The sequence below is a fragment of the Sinocyclocheilus rhinocerous genome, unplaced genomic scaffold (assembly GCF_001515625.1).
Source record: "Sinocyclocheilus rhinocerous isolate Xijiao unplaced genomic scaffold, SAMN03320098_v1.1 scaffold1493, whole genome shotgun sequence".
Lineage (NCBI taxonomy): Eukaryota > Metazoa > Chordata > Actinopteri > Cypriniformes > Cyprinidae > Sinocyclocheilus > Sinocyclocheilus rhinocerous.
The window spans coordinates 270638-285135 of NW_015640467.1; the positions used below are offsets into that span (position 1 = coordinate 270638).

Here is a 14498-nt window from a genome sequence, read left to right on the forward strand (position 1 = left end):
CCAAGCAAATATGCAGGCACTGTTTTAGCAAACTCACATTCCGGTCCAGGGCTATTATCATTAACTAAAATGATTCAAAACGTTTGTTAACTGAAATAAGGTTGAAATAAAATATAAATATTAGATGAAAAACTTGAAATGAAATGAAAGTTAAACATGCCTTGTCAGCTAACTGAAAAAAGTTTAAGTAGAAGCATGAAAATTACAAATGGAAAATAACTAAATATAATCTAAAACTGAAATAAAAATGAATGAAACCTAAATAGTAATATTTAAAAAAAGAGCAAAAAGTCATAAAAAGCACAAAACAAAATTACTCTAATTAAACTAAAATTAAAAATGAAAACTGAAAATATAAAAATTAATGAACTATAAATAATGATAAAATATCACTGCTCAGGTCTTACTTTAGTCAGGATGAAACTCACACTTCTGAAGATTAAATCTTTCAAGATTATCTCTTTCATTTGGAAATACATCACATTATTGGAGTTAAATGGGTTGTGAATGCAGTTTCATGTTGATTTTAATGGGAGATAGAGAGAGAGGAATTGGTCTGGACAAACTAATCCAGAGAATAATCACACGTGTATCGCTCATCTGACCCCCTTCTTTAATACCAATTTTCCTTTAAGAACTTCAAGATTGCAATAACAAGATACAACAGAGAGACGTGCTCGCTGTCAGCATAAATGAATCCAAAGAAAACAGATTATCAGTGCTGATTTTCCTTACCACATGGTGAAGAAGTGTTGATAACTACAGATTTCTGCACTGTACATTTCTTTCCATGATTTAAAGGGGTCATATGATGCTGCTAAAAACATTATTTGGTGTATTTGGTGTAATGAAATGCGGTTTAAGGTTCAAAAAACACATTATTTTCCACATACTGTACATTATTGTTTCTCCTCTATGCCCCGCCTTTCTGAAACGCGTCGATTTTTACAAAGCTCATCGGTCTGAAAAGAGTCTCAGGCCCAGTCTATTTTCCCCCACTTGTTTTCTGGTCCAGCAGGTGAAAATGGTGCATCTGATACCTAAAGTAATGTAACAGCATACTCCTCAACAACACACGTGATTTGAGGAACCATTCATGTCTGGGAAGTTTTTCAATGGTTAAAACTTATTAAAAAGTCACATAGAGCAAGCTGACAAGTTAAATGCATGACTAAATGTGCGAGTGGAAAGAAAACCGCCTGGTAAAAGAATGCAGCCACTGCGACCAGACCCTTCCCTCACACACACAGACCAAACCCAGCCCTTACTAAAACAGCAAAACCCGATCCTTAACCACACACACACACTCACAGAAAAATACACATGATGACCGGGTCATGCATTGATTGCTGATTTGAAAATAATTAGAAGATAATTTGAGAATCTGTGCAGTAATACATCATGCGTTGCATCACAACTCTGTAATTTTACTTTGGGGACAGAAATGCTGCCAGACGTTCACTAAAACTAATCGGGCAAAACCTTTCTTTAGAAACGTCCTGAAAGATGAAAAAAAAAAAGATGCATAAATAAAGACATGTTTTTTAAATTCTAAAAATGCAAAGAAATAGCTTTGGTTGGTCTGTATTCATTATAATTCGTTTTATATGAAGTCATCATTTAGATATGCAAATGTGTCTGTGGTTTAGGGGTTTTAATGCATGGGCTTCGTGTAAAATAACACGCAAACTTTCACAATCTCACACATAAGTGCACATCTTTTTCCATTTCACATCAAAAATTTCACCGCTAGGCATCACCAGCTTTGAACTCAGGAGGGAAACCACAAATAATTTTATGAAGTGTTCAAACGCTGGCAAACACATTTCATGCACGCACGCACATACGCACGTACAAAGTCATAAGGTGCCAAGGCTACAACAGATTGAATCATTTAACACCGCTCTCCGACTGGACACACTCCGTGTGTGTGTGTGTGTGTTTTAGGAACACCCCAAAAGTTATACAGCACAGGAGTTGCACGGCACAGAATAACTTCAAGCATACACACTCCCCCAATTACACTTTTACAGCTGTCACCTGCTATTTTATGACCCCTGACCTCTTGACATGCTTAAAATCACATGCATATACAGACAGACAAAACACATACTCGAGGAGCTATGCATGACTCTTAAAGGGGTTGTATCATACATTTTTGTATACGTGTATGTTTTTTTAAATTACACACACATACATATATATACAAATATATATTAACCAAAGATCCACTTAAATATTAGTAGTTTCTTTGCACCAAAAGCAGTAATTTAGTGGTAAAAACATGGGCTGTTTTCCACATTTTACTCTTTACGTTATGCAATATGGATGGTCATGCATTCAAATGTATTCATCAGTTTAAAATCAGAAGGCTGTGGAATTTTGCAACACTTTAAAAAATGTTTTAAAAAAGTACATTAAACTCTTTCATCTAAAAAAAAACAAGCTAAACAACTGATATGACCCTTTTTAAATGTAAGTCCAGTAAAGCAGTTAAAGTTAGTGGAGGGACTTTTTTGTTGGCGACAAAAGAGAAAGGGTGTCATGTGCGCACGCACACACACACACAGATGAAGCTTCCTGTGCTGGAAGAGGAGGAGAGTGAAATATAGGCCATGTTGACTTTAGCTGCTAAGGTGGACCGAGCCAAGACTGTGTCAGATCCAAACCTTTCACTGAAGTTGCTCTAATGTTGCCCGGTGCTGAAAATACGGCCCAATTATGTCTTAAAATGCAGGAGGAAAGGAACATAATGCTAAAATGTAATGCGAAATTATATGCATACAGTGCATCATCACAAAAGTGCATGATGTATGCTACAGTAAATAAAGAAAGAGTTCACTCAAAATGTTGTCATCAGTTACTCACCCTCATGTCGTGGGAATTTCTTCCTTCAATGGAACACAAAAGATGTTTCGAGAATTTCCGAGCTGCTCTTTGCAATACAATGAAAGCATACAGTGACCAGACTCCAAAATGGACAAAAAAAGCACCATAAAAATATCATAAAGTAGTGCATATGACCAGTGCACTATAATCCAAGTCTCCTGAAATCAAATGACAGCTTTGTTTGAGGAACACCTGAATTAAAGCATCTTAAATATTCCATCTTTTGATGTAATATTCCATCCTTTCCATCATAACAATCTCATAACATTGGAGAACCAATGGTGTTCAGTATTATTGACATCATTATTTGAACACGCAATGCAAATTCATGTACACTCTTAAAAGTAAAGCTTGGTGTTTTGCAGTGGTGCCATAGAAGAACCATTTTTGGTTCCGTGAAGAACCTCTCGGTGAAACATTCTTTAAAGAACTGTGAAGGACATTTTAATAATCTAAAGAACACTCAACTATAAAGAACCTTTTTATGGAATGAAAAGGTTTCATGGATGTTAAAGAGTCTTCATGGAACCATCAATGCTAACAAAGATGTGGGGAAGCTTCAATGAAAACATGACTTACATTTAAGTCTGTTCTTCACATAAAGCTTCAGATGACTTCAGAAGACTTGGAATATAATGCATGGAGACTTTTTATGGTACTTTTATGGCGCTTTTTGGATCTTTCTGTGGATTGACAGTCTGTCTGCTTTCATTGCATGGAAAAACATTGTGTTAAACATCTTCTTTTGTGTTTCACAGAATTTATTATCTCATATCGGTTTGAAACGAAATAAGGGTGAGTACATTTGACAGAATTCCTTTTTTTGTTGTTGTTGAGAAACTATTCCTTTAAATATATACCGCTGGCAGAGAGAGCTGGGATGTGGTAAGTAGGTCAAGAATCAAACTGACACACGGTTTAGTTATCAGATCTCTCTCCCTGTCCGCTACACCTCTGACTTTACTGTCAAACACAGTGCTTTTCGTTTTGACAGCTCTGAAATGTCAGATTTTTTTCCGTTTTCTCGAGGGCCGGCAGTGGGCAGGATCAGTAAACTGAGCTGGCGTAAATGTTTTTCCCAAAGTTTAACTCTACAGTTCATCTGTGACCCCGGGGAAACCAGAGAGAGGGGCTTCACTGCAATAAAATCACAGGAATCCACACAAACACACACACACAAACGTGTGTGTGCCACGTCCATCGGGGGAAGCAGAAATCTTGACGGTGTCACGCATACCTAAGAAGACTCGTGAAGAGTTGCTTTGCTTGGCATCGCTCACGGACTGGGAACGAAACAGAGTTTGGAGCGCTCTGTTAAATCACGATTAAAAAAAAGAGAGAGAATTGAGACTGTAATTGCCCACCTGTCAGAGAGTGAGTAGTGCACAGGACCCTCATTATTGTCTAATTAAAATAATCTGATTGTTCAAAATTATACAAATACAACAAAAACACACTAGCTAATTTGAAAAACATCACTGCTTTAACTTATTAAGTTGGTGGTTAATTAATAACAATTAAACAGTTTGCATAATAACTGTATATAAATTAATCTTTTAAATCAAGTCATCTGAAATTCATTATTCCAGCCCTTATAAAAAATGTACCATAGTAGCCACTAAAGCTATAGTTACTATAGTAAATTCATAAAAATATATACAGTGTAAAAAGCTTTTATAATCTTTTTAATTCTTTTTTATGTTAATATTACGCTATCAAAGTTTTACTGTACACTAGTAAATATGATTTTGGTGGGAAACTATGGTTACCGAGGTAACTTTTCATGGTAACACTTAATTTTAAGGTGTCCTTGTTACACATGTTACATGTACTTACTATTATAATAACAATTAATTATGCATACTTACATGCAAGTAACCCTAAGCCAAACCCAAATCCTAACCCTAACCATATACGTAATATTACTCAGTACAGTATGTATAATTGCAATGTAACAAGGACACCTTAAAATAAAGTGTAACCCTTTTCATAAATTAATTAATGCACTCAGTGTCATTTCTAACTGAACACATGCGTAGCTATAGAGTTGTATATGATACCATGTATATCTCCATTTATAATTGCAAAACGCATGATGCAGACACTCCAACACTTGAACTGTCTGAGAACTCACCGGAATCTCTGAATCCCGTCTGAAGCGCTGAACCTCATCCAAGCGCGGATGTGAGGAAAATAAATCCAGATCGATTGTGATTTAGTCCTGTTGTCTGTTGGTGAATGAAACTCACAGATGCAGCAGCGGTCAGTTCCGTTCATGAGACAGACACACACTGACACACACACACACACACACACACACACACTGAGCGAGAGCGAGAGAGAGAGAGAGAGAGAGAGGAGGGGTGACGGAGAGCGAGCCAAGGTGGGAAACTCGACTGTGCCCCCTCACACACACACAACTCCAGACTCAAAGTGCATTAGAAAACGAGTCTCTGTTTCAAAACCTAGTAAGCCACATACGTAGACAGCATTTCGGTGCATCATAAGCGCGCGGCGTTTTGGGGTACCGTAGTCGCGTGCACCATTTTTGGGCTACAGATGAGCACTGTGTGGCATCGAGTCGGTTGCGCGCGCGGTTTGATGCCATAAACATGCTGTCTTAGCAGCAACTCAGTTGGTTTACTAACACATCCAATGGGTGGTCGGGGGTCTGGCATAGTGGCAGCCAGCATTTGTTTTATATTCATGTAATTATTTAGCAACCGCTTTTGTCAACAAACGACTTACAAAAGAGGATTAAACACAAGCAAGGACGACGATATCAGTACCAACAGTTAAGGTCTTTAGTATTTTAGTTCAGCACAGGCGCCTGTAGGTGCGCGTTACGCGCCTGTAACGCCTTTTGAACGTTACACGCACCTATGCTGTCTGTCTAGGAGTCGCTGTGTGTGGTCGGGGGTCTGGAAGTATGCGAATTTGACTTTTAGGGGGTTTAATTTCGGCTCTAAGAAGAATTTTAAACGTGCTGTCAATACAAAGATAATTTTCCGCACGCAATCTCAGCGAGGTTCGTCTCGCACTGTATAAACTACTTTGGTTCACAGTCAGTTATCTTAAGAACTTTAAAACAAAACTGTTTTAAATGAGTGAGATGGAAATCTATAATGATAGATAATGACAGAATTTGTCGACATACAGCGCGAAAATGTTCGCAGTGGAAGAGAGCGATGTACTGTCGCTATGGTTACCTCCTCACCCCAGATAGCACATGTACGTCTGCCAGATGTCTGTTAAAGATCGCTTCATCTGGAAAGCATCTGCTGTGTACAAACATCTTTGATAGACGTCTTTAAGATGTCAGTTTTACATTCATTCTAAATCATAAACATCTTAAAGACTTCTTCTAAACGTCTATTTGACATCTGATAGGAAACGTCCTATAGACGTATCGCAGATGAGCAAACACTCTAAAAAAAACGTCTTGCAGATGTCAAATAGCCATCTCCGTAATGAATGTGTGCTATCAGGGACACTAGCGTGATTTCTTTAACATCTATTTTTCATCAGGTTCGCTCTAACTTGTAATCTAACGTTTATTGATACTAAAACGTTTTAACCTTGAGAAACACCTAAGCCTAACTAATAACTTTTACTAAGACCGCTCGACCTTTTGTTTTGACCTCTGAAGGGGGTGGGGGCGGGTGAGGAAGTCAGACCCAAATAATTCGCACCCTCTGGCATCAGGCGTCTCTGCGCATGTGTGTTTTGCTCTGCTGATGTTCCGACGCTTATTTGACACTGCTGTTTTTCCCCCCATACTATCTCATGGAGTCATTCAAGAGTCTTTGATTCCCGTAAATCATCGGAAACATTCGGTGTGTGATGGAGAATCCAGATGGTGCGCGTAATGAGAGCGTAAAACACGAGACAAACTCAAGGCAGATGCGGGTGGGTGTGTGTCTGTGTGTGTCCTAAACAGATCAATTATTATAATCATCCCGCAACGCCCGAGTAGCAAACCGGGATGCATCACGGAATTGATCCTAAACACTTGATGAATTGCACTCATCCGGTGTTGAACATCTCCCAACATCACGTGATCAAAATACTTTCTCAGTTGCCTTTATCCACAGTAGTGTTGGGGAACCCAACTAGTTGGTAGGTTATCTATAAATAAAACTAACCTTTTATTGTGTTGCATCATGGAAACAGTGGAAGTTCTTGAAAAATATCAAGTGAAGTCATCATTTTGCTTTCATCCTCCTGAATCTGTATGTAAACTACTCTTCTCTTCAAGTTGCAAAACTGTTTGCTTGGACTCCATCTCGTGCATTTGAGCCATTTAACATGATACAGATCATCTCCAATGAAACGTTCATCACAAGAACATTTTGAACTCATCCAAGACGGTGTACTTGAAAAATAATAGTCCAGGAATTTTCCAAAACAGTAAGTGCACCTCAAAGCACAGCAGAACATCATTAAAAAGACGCGTGCATGTGGAACAACTATGATTCTGCCCAGAACTGCATGGCCATCCTCCAGAACTGAGTGTCTGAGCAGGAGGAAACGTTGTGAAGGACACCAAGATGCTTACGGGAACTCCTTCATTACAGAGATGACTGACTGTAACTGTGCACAAGGCAATAGTTCAAATACTTTATACTCAATAAATTAATGGAAATTCTGCCTTCATTTACTCACTCTCTTGACATTCCAGATCTGCATGATGTTCGTTTTTCTGTGAGAGATGAACGATAATGTTTAGCAGATTTTTTACACTGCATTTCTGCATACAATGAAAGTGAACACTTTAAAAATGACAAAAGTGCCTAAAACTTCATAAAAGAATATGGCTTCTTCTTGAAGTCATTTAATAGCTTTGAACGCGGAACAGACACAAACTGTCATTATTTGCATCCTTATTATTTATATATATTCAAATACTGTATAATGCATCAAGGTGTGACACACCAGATTAGATGATCAATGATGTCGAAAGTCATTGTTTTTTTGTGGATATGCACAACAGTCCTTAAAAAACACTATAGGTTTTGCCCATTTGTCTGTAAGAAGTTTTTAATCATTTAAAATAATAAAATGTAGTATGACCACTTATTCTTTTATATATTTTAACAAGTACAGGTCAGAATAAGTATGTTGTTTCATTTTTATGTAAATATACGTTATGTTGAAAGAAGATGGGACATTATTTCACCCATATTTTGACATTTTATTTTCACAAAAGTTATATGAAACATTGAAGTATACACTTTACTTGCATTCAATGTGTGTATATATATATATGTGTGTGTGTGTGTGTGTGTACAATAGCAATTTAGAGATCTCCTTTTGTGTTTTACAGAAGAAAAATTAATCTGCATGGAATGACCTGACTAATTTTTTTTTATTTTAGGGAGAATTATTCCTTTAATAAATCTGGCTTGCATTAAAAGGTACCTTTTTTTTTTACTGGATGTGAGAGACTCAACAATTTAGAAAAGGATTAAATAATCTAATAAGCCTACAAACCTCAGAAAAAGTGCATTACTCACACCACACCATTCCTACAGCGAAGCATCGTGCTTTTGTTGATATTTCTCTGCGGCACAGACTGGAAAACACTTAAAGAAAGAAGAAAAATGATTGGAACCAAAAAAAATAAAAATGCTGGAGGAATCTGTGCTGAGCGCTGGAGGATGATTCGCCTTTCAACACAACAGTAAACCAAAACATACAGCCAAAACCACACTGAAGTGGCTTCAGACCAGGAGGTTAATGTCCTGGAGAGGCCCAGACTAAACTCAATCCAACTAAGCATCTGTGGAATTGACTTATTCATATTCAATTACTTTGTTTTTTGACTTAATCCGGTTTTTCTAGTATGGTAGGATTGATGTTGATGAGTGGGAAAACTCCCAGTGAAATCCTCATGCTGTAACACAATAAATAGTAGAAGACGGTTTATAGGCACTGTATGGCAAACAGATTTGTGCCCTTGGTTTTAGGGTGACTGGTAGCACCGGCGCGGATCACGCATGTGGCTGCCACAGAATCCAAGCATTTTCCATAATGTGCCGTGAAATAAAGTAATTTCTCAATGAATGGTGTCCATCCGTGTGTGTGTGTGTGTGTGTATAGGAGTTTCTCAGGCCTGTGTAAGCCGCTCAACATTCCTGTGGTATTTATGGCACCGTTTTCCTCCGATGAGCGTGTCACACTGTGTGAAAGGTCAAGAAATAAAAGAGACAGAAGCAGCGTCTCCTCCAGCCTCCACACATTCACACATGCATACGAACCTTTCAGAACGATCTGTTTGTGCTTCTCTGGAAACTCCACTCACACCAGTGTGTGAGAGAGACAGCAGTGTGTAACATGTGCACGGGAAATATTTGAGTCAACTGCGCCACCTGCTGTCTGTTTAGCACACTCACACGTCCAGATTGAGTCCCACGAGTGTGGGTTAACCTTTCATTATCTCTGCGGGAGGGGAAATAGCCATTTTGGTGTAGTTAAATAGTTAACACCAGAGAAGTAAGATATTTGTCTAAATTATAGAGAAGGCCGGGGCTAGTTGTGACAAGGGGTGTATTTAAGGTTTTGTTTTCTCTAGCAGTGTCTCGTGCGGTGGTTTCAAACACCTAGAGCCCTAAATTAGGATTTTTATTAATTCTGTCTTTGAACTAAATATTGATCATTTTAAATCATTTAAAAAATAATCAAATAAATAGTTAACAAAATATATTTTAAATATATGCTAAATACACAGTGAGAAATATATTTCAAAATGCATTTCAGGGTCAAGAAAATACATTTAGATTTATAATGATTAATTTAAAATAGATTTAGATTTAGATTTATAAAAAACTAGAATTATAATGATTTAATAATGCTTAATTTATTTATTTGGAACATTGTAAAGGTTTGTTACTTTCTTAATTTTATTCAAACGTGTTATATGTTTACATGTATTTAGACAACAAGGGAAGTTTTTCTTCAAATGTCACATTGTAAATAGAAAATGTATTTTCTTGGATTGAAATATATAGGGCAAATTATATTGTTAAATCAAAAAAATATATTTAAAATATTTTTTCAAAAAATTTACAAAAAATATGTAAATATTTTAATATATTTTAGCAAATAGATATTTTTGGCCCTCGTAAACCTAAAAAACCTTGAAATATGTTAGCAGAATGACATGGAACACCTTTTTTACTTAAAAAAGTATGTGTACATATTATAATATTTAATATATCAAAAAAATGTATTTTGGTATTTTTCTTAAATCAGTGTCAATTTACTGCAGATTTGTGACAACTTACCCTGTATAATGTGACAACATGCCCCACTATAGACACGACATGCTTTAAACATATCTCTCTCTCTCTCTCTTTAACAATAAAGTTGAAAAATTATATTTGTTAACATGTCCAAAATGTCCTAGAAATATAGAGGGTGTTTAAATTAAGTTTTATTAAAGTGTGGAAATTAAAACACATTTGGAAATGATATCAATGTGTGAGGAAACTCATTTTAATTTCGTGAATATTCATTGATTTATTCATTTACGAGGATATGAATTCAATTCAAAGTTTGCTGTTTTTTATGTATATAATGTCTTGTTGCAAGTTTAATGCTGTGATGTGAAACCTATTTTCATTTGTTTCAAAATGCAGGTATATGTGCATATATAATTATTCTTAATGATTCTTTTTTATCTGATTTTATTATCAATTCTATTATATAAATTCCCTTCTGGGATATAGTACGTATATGGCCATCATTGAACCTGAATATTAAGGAGCCTGTTATATTCAAGTAGTAGCTTACAGAATTGTATTTTTCTGTTTTATATCATGAATCGTGTAATTTACCATCAGTATATATAGGCTAGTGAAGTGATCACTTCTAGAGTTCATTATAGATCATGGCAAGTTTTAGTCAATAGGGGGCAGTGCAGCCTGCTAAATGTTTTCTTCATACAGCAGAATATGATTCTAGACAATCTAAATACGAGCTAAAAATTCTCATAACTACCTATATATCAAGAAAATACAAACTGACGTGATTATGCAGATAGATAAATATTCTTAATGACCCACGCAGAAAACAGACGGTCACTATGACAACCAATAAACTTGATGAATCCAGAGCAAATTAAACAATTGTAATCGTTTAAGGGACGTTTGAGTCACATGTGGACAGTCGACACAGGCTGAATTATTCTGGTTGCCATGGAGACACTGACGCGCGCGGCATTCTGGGAAGTGGGGTTTGCTGCTAAGTGCAAAAGGCAGATAAATAAAGAAGCATCAAAGGGGTCAGGGAAGATGGGGCTTTGCACAAATAAGGAACACTTTAGTTTTTTAACATTAGAGGCACACATTTTTAAGATATATATACTTTAGAAACCATTCAGGAAAAGTGCCAGATAGATGAGCATCCACATACATGACTGAATATAAATAATCATAAACACAGACATGGTCTTAGAATGTGATCATATTTGGGAGAAAAGGCTTAATAAATAGACATTTTCACCTATTTCCATTCGCAGATACAGTATGTCATATACAGTACAGTTTAAAAGTTTGGGTTGGTAAGATTGTTTTTAAACAAGTGTTGTATTCTCACTAAGGATGCATATTTGATCAAAAATACAGTAAAAAAATGTGAAAACCTATTACCATTTAAAATAACAGTTTTCTATGAGAATATATTTTTAAATGTAATTTAAATTAATTTTATTTTATTTTATTTTTAATTGTATTTAATTTAATTTTAATTTAAAATGTAATTTATTTCTGTGATCAAAGCTGAATTTTCAGCATCATTACTCAAGTCTTCAGTGTCATATGATCCTTCAGAAATCATTCTTTTTTTTTTTTTTGCATTTCTTATAATCAATGTTGAAAACAGTTGTGTTGCTTCATATTTTTATAGAAACCATGATATGTTATTCTTTGATTAATAAAAAGTTCAAAAGAACAGCATTTATTTGAAATATAAACCTTTTGTAACCTTATAAAAGTCTTTACTGTCACTTTTGACCAATTTAATGTGTCCTTCATGAATAGTGTTAATTTTTTTAAAATTACTGATCCCAAACTTTTGAATGATAATGTAAGTTTTTCTACACCAAAAAGGTACATTTTACTCCTGACTATACTACAAAAAGTTTCCTGGATAATCTCAAATCTGTCCGCTACCGTCTCAGCACTGCAGCGTCGAGACATCCCATCTGCAAATGAATCAAAAAGTGCTTTATTATATTGCCCTGGTGATATCGCCATTGTGACGCAGCAAGTGTGAGAGAAAGAGTCGACACAATGATTCCTGACATCCTCTTGATGGATCAGTCCTCATTCTAGCCCGAATAAACAAGAAAACCTCTCTCTAGAGCGGATCTGAGAGCATCAGTCTGAAGAGCTTTTCCTCAAACCTACATGTGGGCTGAGTAAGTCTGAGTAAGTACTTCAATGCTTTGTGAACACAAGGGAATGAAGCTTTTTGTAGCTGAAACACCTGATATCCTGCAGCCCAGAGACACGTAAGTGACACAAAGTCTAAATGTCATTAAATAAGCTCAAATATCATCTGCTTGTCTGAAACGCTGCAGAGTCTTTTTTTCTTCATCACTGTTTGAATCAGCTGGTGTTTTGGTGATTTTTAGTGGCTATATGAAATCTGTTCTCCTCAACTTCACGCAGGTGTCACTCGCAGAAAAAAAGGTCCAAAAGCTGTCAAGCAGGGTGGTACCTTTTCAAAAGGTACACCTTTGTATTTACCCCCAAGGAGTGCATTTTAGTACTTCAAATGTACTTCAAAGGTGTACCTATTAGTACGTAAATGGTATACCATTTATATTATAAATATATTAGTCACTTTTGAAAAGGGGCCGCCCCAGTGACAGCTTTTGTACCTTTTTATCAGAGAGAAACACATGAACACAAGTCTTCAATGTAACATTACATCTTAGCATTTCAAACTTCTCTTTGCCAACCATTTGCTTGTATAGCGTTTGTGTATCTTTGATAGCAACAAATGACACTTGCTTTGTTGTTTTGGATCTAATGCAAAGACGTTTAGACATTTTAAGATTGACAAGTGTTTAAAAACTGGAAAAAGTATGCATGTTCACACGTGTATGCTCTGACCATATCCAATTCACTTTGATATGTTCAATTTTCGAAACTTACCCGAGTTGGATCTTGTTCCGGGCAAACGGACACCTTACCTTTGCACCATCTCTCTAGGATGGCTATGGAGAGAAAGATACCAGCATTATATCATCTGACGTGTGCAACATCCTCGGCGCTGCATCAGACGGCTGTTTTATTAAGAGCAAAATCGCTTGAACTCACGAGCAACGATTAAACAGAAGCAGATTTGGGGATTGGGGACTCAAACACATGCATATACTTTGAGTCACACAGACTGTAGCAACCGCACACACACATCATGAGTTCAGGCAACTGTTGGTGGTCCAACAGGCACAGTATGAATGTCACCCACAAGACTAATGGAAGCATCTCCCACACACACACACACACACACACTCCAGCAAAACACAGAACAAATCAAATCAAAAGCTACTACACCGGGCCTGCAACCACTGCAGCACTATTTAGAGACACGCATATGATCGATTATTAAACTTCTACATCGGTGTCCCTCTCAAAGCTGTAATTCATCCCGATAAGTGAGCTGTTTTGCTTTTGTTTTCCGAGCACAGTCTCCATGCACACTGCAAATTGGAGCATTTACTACATTTGGTATCTCACTGGCCTCTGCCAAGGACAGAAAACATTGTGTTTAACTTTGGTCTCAAAGAACTCCCTGATTCACTCCAGCTTGGCTCATATTTTTAATGATGAATACACCCCCCCTCACAGAAGGCTGAAGTGCTCCGCCAGTCTGACGGCTGTGTGTTTTGAGGGCTAGTTTGTCGGGGATTGGCTTTCACACACACAGGCTGAAAGGGTTACTGTTCAATCTATTCTGCGCTCGCCAGAGTGCGCGGCCGAGTGGCGCCGGCGCGTCACACACACACGCACACACTCTCAGCCTCCTCCAAAAAGCTCTAGACATCATCAAGAAACAGAGCTGACAACTGCCCCCACCCTACGCAAAAAAAGCAGCACCAGCAGTGTATCTGTCACAATAACCTCAGCAATAACACGCACACACATGCACTTTCACTCCCTTGTGACCCGGGCGGACGCGCCGAACGCCGAAATGACAGGCGTGTGATTGACGCGCGCCTCTGGAACACGGAGCGTGTGAAGTCACGTTTTCATGAGTCTCGCATCTCTTGAACTCGCAGACAGCATGTTTGCTGACTAATTAACAGTCTGGTACCGTCAGCATCAGTTCACAGGCATTGTAAAGGGTTGCAGTGTTTCTCACGCCGAGACTTTTGGACAAGAATCGGGCTCAGATTTCTGTCTCTCAGACTTTTCCCCCCCTTCCCTTTCCCTTTCCAGAAGCAGTACGCCAGGAGCTGCTGGCTCTCCCTGCTCTATTTCACCAATGACAGTGTTTGAAAATGGCTGCATCATATTTTAGCGCTGTGTTAACATCGGCGCGCTTTTACGCACGACGTTTCCAAGCGCTCCCTGTAGAGTATTTCCACACCGAAAGCA

The 14498-nt window shown here is 37.4% G+C and overlaps 1 protein-coding gene across 1 annotated transcript in view; it reads right to left on the reverse strand.

Moving 5' to 3' along the window:
• ntn2 (netrin 2) overlaps positions 1-5177 on the reverse strand; it is a 30274-nt gene extending 25097 nt beyond the window's left edge. Inside the window, exon 1 of the mRNA XM_016569145.1 lies at positions 5024-5177. The gene's annotated coding sequence lies outside the window, so the exon portion shown is untranslated. The remainder of the gene's footprint in view (positions 1-5023) is intronic.
• Positions 5178-14498: the final 9321 nt, after the last annotated feature.